At 37.2% G+C, this 12,724-nt stretch overlaps 1 long non-coding RNA gene across 2 annotated transcripts in view; it reads left to right on the forward strand.

Annotated features, from left to right (window-relative positions):
* LOC110044798 (uncharacterized) overlaps window positions 1-12,724 on the forward strand; it is a 16,313-nt gene continuing 3,589 nt past the window's right edge. The window contains exons 1-3 of one of the 2 annotated variants that reach the window (XR_002296148.2): window positions 1-118; window positions 203-274; window positions 7,481-7,553. This is a non-coding gene — a long non-coding RNA (uncharacterized LOC110044798). The remainder of the gene's footprint in view (window positions 119-202; window positions 275-7,480; window positions 7,554-12,724) is intronic. The other variant, XR_016208917.1, reaches the window with a different exon arrangement.

Genomic DNA, 12,724 nt, shown 5'->3' on the forward strand with positions numbered 1-12,724 from the left:
CTCCCTTCCCGTTTTGTTGTGCTATTTCCCACTAATCTTTGCGAGTGTATTTCGTCTCCGCCATTGTGCACGTGTGCAAGAAAAACAGAAGAAAATTGAGCGCGCGCCACTTTCACAGGTTTGTTTTTCATCAGCATGACCCAGCGATATTTCTGAGGGTGAAACGTTGTTAACTTGCCTTTCCTTTCTTTGCTTGCCGCAGCCAGGAGGCGGAATGAGGAGGCGTTTTGTTTGTTGACGACCTCGACCGGCACCCGTAGTCGTCCAGAATAAGGTAAAGCTCGTGTTCGATTGCCTAGCAGTTTAACTTAATAACTACTAGACCAGTTAACGAGAAAGAAAATGTTTGTTGCATATGTGTACATAAGAGTTTCCTTTGCCTTCGTAGAGGTACATTACCTGCTTACCAATAGTGATGGGGTAGGGGATAGGGGGTAGGGGTAGGGGGGGACTCCTCATTCAATTTTTTTTGTTAACAATAAGCTTAAGCTTAAGTTAACATAACTTAGGCTTACCTAGAAAATAAAAGTCGTTCAGTGATAAATATATGTACCAGCTCAAAGATTTTTTCTGATTGGAGGAGAACATGTCACATGTCGTGGGTCAAAACTCACCAACTCCCTAGGGAAACAACTACTTTAAAGTGATCAGGTTGTACTGCTTGAAACTGCGGCTAATTTGTGTGCCAGCCAGCATCAGACAAACAATTTTTTGCAGTTTTTCTTTCTATTTTTGGGTTGGAAGGTATAACAGAACACTCAATGACTGGCCCCACAGGAAACAGTGAGTTTTGTTTCCCCTCGACCTTAATGTTTCTCTTGGCCTCACCTCGGGGAACATTGAGGGTCTCGGGAAAGCAAAACTCATTGTTTTCCTTGGGGCCAGTCATTAAGTGCTTAATAAATCCATTATGAGAAAAAAAAATTGAGTCCAGCATGTTTCAGGGTACGACAGAAACTAACATTTTTACAGTACTTAAAACCAATGATTGAATATCAGTCTTACCAAGGTCACAGTAGGAAGGACATTTCAAATTATTGGAACACTAAATTTGACGAAAAGTGATCTTTAAACCCAGCAACCCAATAATATCATTTTTGAACAGAACAACAAAACAATTTCTAATTCAGAGTCAGGAAACAAAACATTTAGTGATGAGAATAACAGTATTATTTTGAGCTTAGCCGAACGCCACCCTGCATGAAATTATTTCGTGCAGAGTGACTTTCTGCTTAACTCAAAACCTCTTGTTCTGATTGTTCAAGAAGCACCAAGATGTTGGGCAATTTCCTGGGGCATGAATTTTTTTTCACCTTAAGGTTGCGCATTAGTATTTTTTGGTGTGCATTATAGCTTGTGCATTGATTATTTTAACATCAAAAAATTGCTTAGTAGAAAGTTCTTAATACTAAATTTTTTTTCATGGCTCCACTTGCTTGATTTTTTTTCAGCAGTTTTGCTGTGCAGGAATTCTTTTTTTGTAATTGCCCAATCCTCCATCAAAAAAGTAATGGGCCATCCTTAATAATGTTGTTTTGAGCCAAGACTAAAAGTCACTGTGTGTGAAATTATTTCATGCAAAGTAACTTTTTGCTTATTAAGGTATCAGTATACCCCAAATGACCTTCATTCGTTGGCACTGCTTTATGGTTGGACATTTGACACATATTTACATATATTAAAGTATATATTTTCTGAAAGCTTATGAATTGTAGATTACGAAGGTATATTCATTAAAATATGTAGTGTAGTGCCCTATTTCCTAAAGTACAGAGGTTTACTAATCAAGTTTGTTTCCGATTTGATTTGAGTGGGAGGACGCAATGAACATCGCTATGTCATCTTGACACGTCCTCTAAAAAGCAGTTAAACTTTGATAGTTGATAAAACATGCATTCTATTCACTAAAATAGTCATAACTTTCAAAAGAAGCCAAAAGTAAAAACTCGCTGACGCTGTTTTTTGCATGATTTTGGGCAACGTTCTCTCCAAGTTTTAGTGAAAAACATTGAAAACTCGCTGGAAACAATTTAAAATGTGCTCTTCACTTGCTGAAATTTTTGTTTTGAGATACGAAGGAAAATATACTTTAAGGCATTCTTCCAGTGTAATGAGATAATTAGTACAAAACGTGTGAAAGTAATGATATGTTTATCGATAAAGCAAAGGCTCATTTTACTTTAACAATATCTAGCTCATATCAATTACAAAATAGTCTCAAATGTTGCCTCCAACAAGAAATATCCTTTGCAAGATCTGAATAAAATAATTTTCGTTTCTGTTTCTTCCTTTTGATTTTTAAAACACCTTAGCTAAGAGATGCTGTAGACAACGAAAGAGCACATTCGTAAACAACGTGAATGAAATGGCCATGAGAATGTGATACTGATTGAACTGACATGTTACTGTATGTTACTGCTTTGAATGGCGAAAGCGCCAGTGAAGTAATGCTTAGAGAATGTCAAACATCTTCCTCGTCCAGTGCAAGCAACTTCTCCTGCTCAGAGCAGGATCGAACCTTTGTTACTAGAAGCTAACACATCAACCCAATTCTGATTGAATGTCTTTGAAACCTTCCCCCCCCCCCCCCCCCCCGGCCTTTTCCTCTGTGGTGCCTCTTCCCACTTGCAAAGTGAAAAGGAACTTTTATGTTTTTTCAATGACATTTAAGTTTAAATCAATAATCTACAAATGTAGAACATTCTGAACAACTTGTTGACAAACAAATGTTCGACAATCGTACATGCACAGCAATTGGTCACGTAACCTTTTAATGCAAGTTTACTTCTCATGGCAACCTGTTGACAGCTATCAATTAGAGGTAATTAATGCAAAGAAACACTTTTCTTTCATAACTCTGCTTAATAGAATCAATTTTTTTTCATAGAAATGTTTTTGAATGAAAGATCGCAATGAGCTCTATCTGAACAAGAAGATCTGTTAGATCTTGTAACCGCGCTTTTAAAATTTAACTGTTTGCTTAGCACTACAGTGGAAATGCAGTGCACATTCCAAAGCAGTCCTTGATGATTCTTTTCGTACTGTAGACATCACATCACTTGATCAACACAGACTCTATTATTGCACCATCAGTCGTAGCCGTTGTGAAATCTCTGATGACGTAATGGTCTTAATCTGGAACTTTCTTTGGGAAATGTATGGGTATGAACGATATGAACAATAAGATAATAACACTATTAACAACAGCTTTCTTTCTTAAAAGTCACAATGACATTTAATTGTTTTTTCCCTGGAGTAAAGGGCTAGAAAAGTAGTCACATGAGTCACATAATTCAAGAATTGCATAAATCATGGCTCTCTTTAGTACGGTGGTTATTTCCCTACCAATGATGTAATCCTTGCATGTTCTGACAAGTTCCTTGCTTGGCTTGCAAATATTTAATTTTCCTTCTGATCTATGAACTCGCTGCAATGAAACAGCCAAAGAATTTACTTTATTTGCCTAAAACCACAAGAAATACTCGCAAAATTGCAAATAACTAAATTGATAACTGTTGCTTCTGGCGAAATAAACTTGCAAAGTAAACACGATCTTATTTGTCATGTAGCGAAAGTGAAAACTGCAAAGTCAGCACACTCCATGGCTGACGTAATACCTTTTTTAAGCGTATTTATTATTTCCTTGGAATCCAGCGCTTTGATAAAACCCAAAGAAAATATATTTTACACACAAATAAAGGAGACAATATCCGTAACTTTGTCCGTGTATTAATTTTTTGAAAAGCTTTTGGTGAACAAACACCACAGGTTGCGTGATTCAAAATCTGGCCGAGAGGAAGTTTGGGTCTGGTCACCGACAAAACTAAAAAAACAAGAAGATCTGTTAGATCTTATAACCGTGCTTTTAAAATTTAACTGTTTGCTTAGCACTACCGTCGGAACGCAGTGCACATTCCAAAGCAGTCATTGATGATTCTTTTCTTACTGTATACATCACATCACTTGATCGACACAAATTGTATTATTGCACCATCAGTGGTAGCCGTTGACAAATCTCCGATGATGTAATGGTCTTAATCTTTGTAGAACTTTCTTCGGGATATGTATGGGCATGAATGATATAAATGACATGATAATAACACTATTAACAACAGATTTCTTTCTTAAAAGTCATGATTAAATTTAATTGGTGTTTTCCACGAGTAAAGGGCTAGCAAAGTAGTCACACAAGTCATATAATTTAATAATAAAACTCTATCCCGACCGATGTATCGATTTTGGTCACTCCAGTGACCACAGATTGAAAACGTGACAGAAAATTGGCATTACTTTTGATTCTCACCAAATTTGGACAGTGGGATGATCTCATCATTAGCCAATTACAGGCCATTTTTCAGCTCTTTTCGTAATATCCCCCCGACGGGAGAATTTTGTCAAGTTAGCTAATTTAGTATGCAAGCCACCGTAATGGTGGGGCAAAATCTTTCGGAGATGGAAGTCAGGACATTTGTAAGGATACAGAAAGTAATTTGGGACCGGTTGCTGGCTTCTAAGAGTGAATTTATCCAGAAGTAAGCTGTATTTTCGTTTTCGTGCCGAAAGCCATGCGATGAAATCTTATCGGTTTGTTCTGCTGTCTTGTTCTGTTTTTCTCTTGGTCTTTTTTGTAGCCCGCCGAGGCCAGTCTTTCGTCTAAATCAGTTGAAAAAAGTTCGAAAAAGATGTTCCCATTCAAGTTTAAGCTCTCAGGCGATAATTCTGGAGTTTTTTGGCCGAAACGTCGGCTTTGTTGTGTTCATGTTTTTCGGTTGCTATGGGCGACCGTTGCTTCCTTTGTTAGGTCAAGTCTGGGAGTGAGGTCACAAAAAAATTCTAATTAATTCTGGTTTTGTTCGATTTCGCTGAAATTTTAACAGGATAAAGCTGGATTGTTAAGGAATAGATTTACCGTCTGCCGATGTGTGGTAGCTATTAACGCTGAAGTGTTATATCGCTTCGAAGTCAGGGTTTTGAAGAGATTTTTTTGTAACGTGTGGGTTCGGCGTGATTTTGTAATCGGAGGTTTCGGTTGACCCCGAAGGAAAAAATATCCGGAAAAGGTCATTTCATCGACGATTCAAACGAATATAAATATGTATATGTTCTGAGCTAAATTTCTGGTGAAAAAATATAATATTTGATGAGCACTGGGTTTTTAATTTTTTCCCGTGAAAGATGAGATTTATTAATGTTTCAACAGCTTTTGGCGAGTAAACATCACAGGTTGCGTGACTCAAAATTTGGCCGAGTGGAAGCTTGGGTCTGCTTACACACAAATTAAAAAAAAATAAGAAGATCTGTTAGATCTTATAACCGCACTTTTAAAATTTAACTGTTCGCTTAGCACTACCGTCGGAACGCAGTGCACATTCCAAAGCAGTCATTGATGATTCTTTTCTTACTGTAGACATCACATCACTTGATCAACACAAACTGTATTATTGCACCATCAGTGGTAGCCGTTGACAAATCTCCGATGACGTAATGGTCCTAATCTAGAACTTTCTTCGGGATATGTATGGTCATGAACGATATGAACCACATGATAATAACACTATTAACAACAGCTTTCTTTCTTAAAAATCATGATTAAATTTAATTGGTGTTTTCCACGAGTAAAGGGCTAGCAAAGTAGTCACACAAGTCATATAATTTAATAATAAAACTCTATCCCGACCGATGTATCGATTTTGGTCACTCCAGTGACCACAGATTGAAAACGTGACAGAAAATTGGCGTTACTTTTGATTCTTACCAAATTTGTCATATCCCCCCCTCGGGAGAATTTTGTTAACTTAGCTAATTTAGTATGCAAGCCACTGTAATGGCGGTCACCGTCGACGAAATGTTTATATGCTCAAAATTGGGGCAAAATCTTTCGGAGATGGAAGTCAAGACATTTGTAACGATACAGAAAGTAATTTGGGACCGGTTGCTGGCTTCTAAGGCTGAATTTATCCAGAAGTAAGCTGTATTTTCGTTTTCGTGCTGAAAGCCATGCGATGAAATATTATCGGCTTGTTCTGCTCTCTTGTTCTGTTTTTATCTTGGTCTTTTTTGTAGCCCGTCGAGGCCAGTATTTCGTCTAAATCAGTTGAAAAAAGTTCGAAAAAGATGTTCCCATTCAAGTTTAAGCTCTCAGGTGATAATTCTGGAGTTTTTTGGCCGAAATGTCGGCTTTGTTGTGTTCATGTTTTTCGGTTGCTATGGGCGACCGTTGCTTCCTTTGTTAGGTCAAGTCTGGGGAGTGAGGTCACAAAAAAATTCTAATTAATTCTGGTTTTGTTCGATTTCGCTGAAATTTTAACAGGATAAAGCTGGATTGTTAAGGAATAGATTTACCATCTGCCGATGTGTGGTAGCTATTAACGCTGAAGTGTTATATCGCTTCGAAGTCAGGGTTTTGAAGAGATTTTTTTGCAACGTGTAGGTTTGGCGTGATTTTGTAATCGGAGGTTTCGGTTGACCCTGAAGGAAAAAATATCCGGAAAAGGTCATTTCATCGACGATTCAAACGCGCAGTTAAAAAGCGAAAAACAATTTTTTTGAAAAATGGTCAATTTTGGGGTATAAAAAAAGGTAAAGTCTGCATATGAGCCAAGTGGCCCACCAGGCTGGAGCTTATCCCGTCTTCCTTAGCATGAAGCGACTAAGAGTATTTCTACTCCCTCCTGGATGGGATGCTAGTTCATCACAGGGTTACCCCCAGCATTAAGTTTGCCGGTACCCATTTATACACCTGGGTGGAGAAAGGCACTGTGAGAGTAAAGTGTCTTGCCCAAGAACACAACACAATGTCCCTGCCAGGGTTTGAACCCGGACTGCTTGATCCAGAGACGAGCGCACTAACCATGAGGCCACCGCGTCTCCACAATTTTGGGGTATACTGATACCTTAACTCAAAACCTCTTGTTCTCATTGTTCAGCAGGCACTGAGTTGTTGGTTCGACTTCAGGTTGAAGTTGTTACTGTTGAAGTCCTTTTTGTGTACTTTCCTTTTTTATGATCTTTTTAGAAGGCGTATCTTAGTTAGAGTGGGTATACTTTTATTAGTTCTTTTCCCCCAGGTGGCTGATAGGGCTAGATTGGGTATATCCTTTAACTATATACTCAGATTTTTAGTGTAAACCCGAGGGCAGATCTAGGGGGCTCAGGGGGTTCAGTTGGTCCCCCTAAATTGAAAACAAAAAGAGACATAAAAACACTCTGACTTGGCCTCAGAATGCTGCAAATCCAGGGAAGGAAATCCAAGGAAGGATACCAGTGGAGCCCCTGCCTACAGGGGACTGCCTTTGGCAGTCTGTATCTTAAACCCCCCTCTCTAAAATCCTGTATCTGCCCCAGAAACCCAAACACTGTGGAGATACAGTGTGTTATGTTTATCTGTACAAACTCTCAATGCTTTCTTGGCAGCTTGGTAGTAGAATTAGAATTTTTGCTTTAGTGGCAACTAATAGGGGACTTTAATCTTGTATTTCAGAAGAAATGTAAACAGGAAAGAAATTTGATCAAAACCTTGACAATAAGGATGACGTAAAATTAGTCCATGGCAGGTAAGCAAAGTAAATAACAACTCTTGATTAATCAAATATTAAGTGATTGTTGGTCTTTTTCATGACTTCCAAAAATGTTCCCCCAAAATGATAATTGGGTGATTCCAGAAAGTATCCATAGCTATACCACGGGCAGCTTTTGGGAATTCTGAGGGCAAGGGGGGTTCTTTTAACTGGAAATCCAAAGGCATGGGGGTACTTACAATTGGAATTCTGAGGGCATGGGGGCTTTTGTAGAGGGGATAGACAAGAATGTGAAAGCACAAATGAACTGACAACAGTGTTGACTACCACAGAAAGCAAGATACAAGACAAGCATCAATCAATTACACATGTGTTCACATTCATTTAGAGACGAAAAGCAATAAAATCTGCATTGTACATTGGGCTCCAGAGGCCTTAAAGTTGATGAATTTCTTGTCCTTAAATCGTTTGTGACGAATGCTGACCCACCATGTTTGTTTACCTTGTGCCAGATACATAGTCATAAAGAAACCGCTTTAAGGGCATCTGAACAAGTGAATATCATTCGTAATATCAAAGGTAAATTAGGCAGGATATGCAATTAATATACAAAACAATTGAAATTTTATTCTTTCACTAGTTTAGCTGAAAACTAGTTGCAAAATTGCAACTGAAGAGGAGGAAGTTTTAGTCACTGAACATATTTTAGTCACGAATGTATGTGATCGTATTGGTCACAACTTTGAGCCCTGTAGACAGTTGGTAAACTTCTGGGAAGATGTAAAAGCGTAAAATCACTTTCATTGGAAGCGGTAGGGAGTCAAACTAGGATTCCAGATGGTTGAAGTAAAAAGTGGTCTTTCGGAAGGGAGGGGCGTTAACAATCTTGGAATTTGGAGAGCATGGGGGGTAGAGCATTTTGGAATTTCCAAAGGGTGGTTAAAATGTTCATGCTTCCCGCAGTAGGGTATGGATATTTTCTGGAATCACCCATGTTGTTTTTACTTTGAAAATGGTCATAGAAGTATTGATATCACTTATGAAAAAAATTGAGTAAAAAAAATTATGATTATATAATTAACTATGTGAAAAAGTGTTATTCACTTATAATTAACTAGTTTGCATTTTGTTTAAAATACACCTTTCATTGGTAGTGGAAATATCCACCCTTCAAATAATTATTTTCTCGTACTGTCACTGAGCTGATTTCATAGCATGTATTATTGAGACAAAAAGAGGATGATTATGAGTATCACAAGAATTAATTTTGACTCGACACAATGCAAGCTGACCGACTGATGGACTCATGAATAGACTGATTGACTGACAGGCTGACTATTAGACCAACTTATTGACTAACTAATTTACGGACTGGTGAGTTGACTGCTTAGCCCAAGATTAACTTCACCTAAACTTCATTTAGCCACATTGCAAGCCTGCAAATAACAGTCGCTCATTGGACAATTGTCCAGTAAATTTGAGGTTTTGACAAGTAAAAACTTTGCCTGGTCAGATACTCTGACGGGACATTTCTGCTATAATGAAAAATGTCTTAACTGGCAGTTTGTGGCCGAATATGGAAGAAGTTATATTATACTGCCATACAATACTACGCAGAAGAGCTTTGTTATCAGTTGCATTTTTTTTCTATTTTATCATGCGCAATGCGTTGTCTCTAATGTCACGTTGAATTGTAAAACATGCCACATCAGCACCACTATTCAGGCTACGTGTTAATTTACATTTGCGGTGACATCGTGAAAGATTGTGAAGCCCCATTTTGTCTGAATTACGTTCATCTGAAAAACCACGAAAATCTGAGGTCTTAATTATGTAGTTGTTTGTTATCTGTAAGTGTTGTGGAATTAATTTTCAGGCATAATTTGACCCCAACAAAATATTATGCAAATTGAATACGCGGCCCAAGTTCTCATGTTTTGTTTATCGACTTTATCTGTTTGCAATTGCTGTCAGAACTTTAAAACCTCTAAAATGCAACCAAATGTTTTTTTCCAGTCCGTATGATCAAAAATCAGCGTTATAGCTCTCCATAGTTTTTTTTTTTGAGTTATTTTTTTGTAAAAAAATACCTCTCAGTCGGCACGTTGGGTACGTTATGGACTGGTCAATGGATGAGTGATTGAGTGAGTGAGAGATGTATGTGTGTCACACCAATCAGAGTGGATCTACTATAAACAACCAATCAAATTTCTTGTTGTAAAGGTAAATGGTACATGAGAAGATTTGATCCCGATACAGTTCAGAACGGCCATATTTATTCTTCTATAAAAGAGGAAAAAGTATTCATATATTGGGTTCACTTTGACATTTTCTGTGGGTTAGGCTGAGAATTTTAGTTATGAACGAGATGAGCCTTGAGGTTTGAAACAGTTCGTGAGTTAGTAGCATGCAAATGGGCGAGATATTTTCATTTTTAGTTACAAAGGTAACTTGATACTTTTGTTTTACACAAGGAGTAAACTCAATTAGAGGTCATGAATCATCGCTTCTAGTTCTTAGGACATGTTTTAGAGGAGACAAGACTATTTAGATTTGAAAGAGTTCTAGCGTTTACAATAGTCAGTGCAGGTAACAATTGTTTTGTTCTTGTTGCATGCAAATTTAAGGAGATATTTTTATTTTTTTAGTTACAAAGGATAATTTGACACTCTTGCTTTTCACAAGGGAGTAAATTCAATTAGAGCTGACGAATCGTCACCACTCTTTTCCACGAGATGTTTGCTATCTTTAGTTACAAATGGTAACTTGACACTTTTGTTTTTTATATGGGAGTAAATTCAATTAGAGCTGACAAGTTATTGGCTATTGTTTCCAGGATATTAAACAAAAAAGAAGCTTTCATTTCTGGACGGTTTTTACGTCTCTGCAGTAGCAGTTTAATAGTTTTATTTGATGACATTCATTTCAGTCCGATATTTTTAAAGGTAAAAAGTATGAAAACTGCTCAAATGTTCTTTGAAGACTGCGTGGCACCAAGTTAAAGTGCAATTTAATTAAATCAGACTTTCATCGTGTCAGAGAGGTTTTTTTCTCTTTTTTTCTATTTTCGGTGAAGTAGTGTTTGTTGTGTTGTGTAAAAAAGGTAAACTTACAACTCGTATAAAATGCGAAAAGGTCTCTTATTTAACTTGAGTATTTTTGAGCAAAAATTCCTCTTGGGGGTTGGAAGGGCTATGTGATTGGTGAGTGAGGGAGTTATGCATGTGCACAGGTCACACCAATCACAGTGTGGGTTGTATCAAAGAACGAATCAAATTGCCTGTTAGAAAATAAGATGGTATCTACGTTAATCTGGAGACGTGTCAGATTACTGTAGTTTGTTCAGTCAAACATTTTATGGCTTACTATTTAGCTATCTTACCATGACCGATGTAACATCGCATGTAGATCATAAATTCCCAGTTTCTTTCTTGCTGTACATCGCAACCAAAAAAACTTGTCAAATTAACCAAATCATTACTGTAAACAGTTCCATGAATGCTCCTATCTCCGGCACTTCACACACAAAAAAATAACTCTTGCACACCTTGCGTGCCTATGTTTTATATCTGTGGTTCAAACATAGTTTCGTACCACAGAAAAGTTTTGTGCAAAGCGTGAATGTACAAATTAGTCATACTTTCTAGTCATGACCACTTCAAATTCCAATTTCATCTAGTATTCAGTTGACTCTGAAGAATATTTTCAGGGTAAACTTGTTGTCAGACAAAGTCGAAGAATTCATTTCAGCCAAGTCTCTGAATGTTATTGTGAGTTTTTATACTGACAAGCTGTCCACACAGGAGATTGTTTCATCGTTTTTCCCATGGTTTTCCTTAGACGTCGTGGAAAACTTGATACATGGGAAAATATGGAATACAAGTGTGATCAACTGAGTAAAGGCAAACTAGGGGTACAAACGTTTGTAAATTTGTCAATTTTTTATGGGTAGAATAATACCTGACTTAACATAAAGGTCTCCTTTCTGGTGCTAGCTATTATCAATTTTACACTCCATTGGTTTTACTTTTGAGCCATTCAAATTTGCAACGAACAGTTTGATGAAGGGTCTACAATGAAATACCAAAATGCCTCAAATGTCTCTTATTCTTAATAATTATTTCTAACGACAAAAAATATTTTGTCCAACCAGACTAGCTTTTTGTCAGGTCAAAACTTGTCCTTGGCCTGACAAATGACCTGCTTATAGACAAAAACTATTTGCAGGCTTCACATGGAAATCTCAAAATATCAAAGTGTTCAAGGTTTTCTGACTTTCACAGTTAAATTACATTTTTATCTAAGAAAAACTTGTGTTATAAATGATTTGTGCAGGCTCCTATTTTTTAGGGGTGGACCATCAACTTAAGAGATTGGAAATTTCCACTAACATCCCATCAATGCCTCATTAATTGTTCATACTCTTGCTCCCTTGAATGCACTGCTCTAATCTTTGATTACTACTAATTTGCATACAGAGTAGCTGCATGAGTAAAGTAAATTGAGGTTCCAAAGGAGTAGTACTTTGACACACTTCAATATTGAGACAAAATCCAAAACAGGCAAATAATGTAAAACAGAGACTTGTACACAAATGTAAGCACTACACTTATTTAATGTTTGAGGCAAAAAATTCGTAGTGTTCTGTCTTGTATGAAATGCAGTGCAAGTAACCTTTTCAACCTGCTCTGGGTAATTATACTTCCAGATGGGAACTTTACTTTGTGTCAGACCAACACCTTGGCCTGTATATCTAAACGTTGTTAACGTAAGATTTACAGACATTTACGACACAAGTTGATTACTGAGTTAATTTTATGCTACTGGAAGCTATTACAAATGTCGATTGTTTTTAGTGATAACTGTGGCTGGCCCTTCATTTCACAAAAAAATGGTTGCGCAGTGAATTGTCAAATTTCAGTATTATCTGAAAAAAAAAAATCCTATTACCAGCTGGGGGCTTCTTTTGGATAGTGAAATGCAAGCAATTAATTAAGAATTAATCAGTTGCTTGCAATTATTGATGGACTGACTGACTGATAATTGATTAAACAGATTTAGTAAGTTGACTTACTAACTGATGGATGAACTGATGGATGAACAGATAGACAAACAGACAGATGGACAAACGAATGGATGGACAGACAGACTGACATCTGAACATAAATGTACCAGTTGACAGGTTTAAATGACAGAACGAGTGTCTG

The sequence above is a fragment of the Orbicella faveolata genome, unplaced genomic scaffold (assembly GCF_042242905.1).
Source record: "Orbicella faveolata isolate gen_17 unplaced genomic scaffold, um_ofav_v1 contig_1, whole genome shotgun sequence".
Classification (NCBI taxonomy): domain Eukaryota; kingdom Metazoa; phylum Cnidaria; class Anthozoa; order Scleractinia; family Merulinidae; genus Orbicella; species Orbicella faveolata.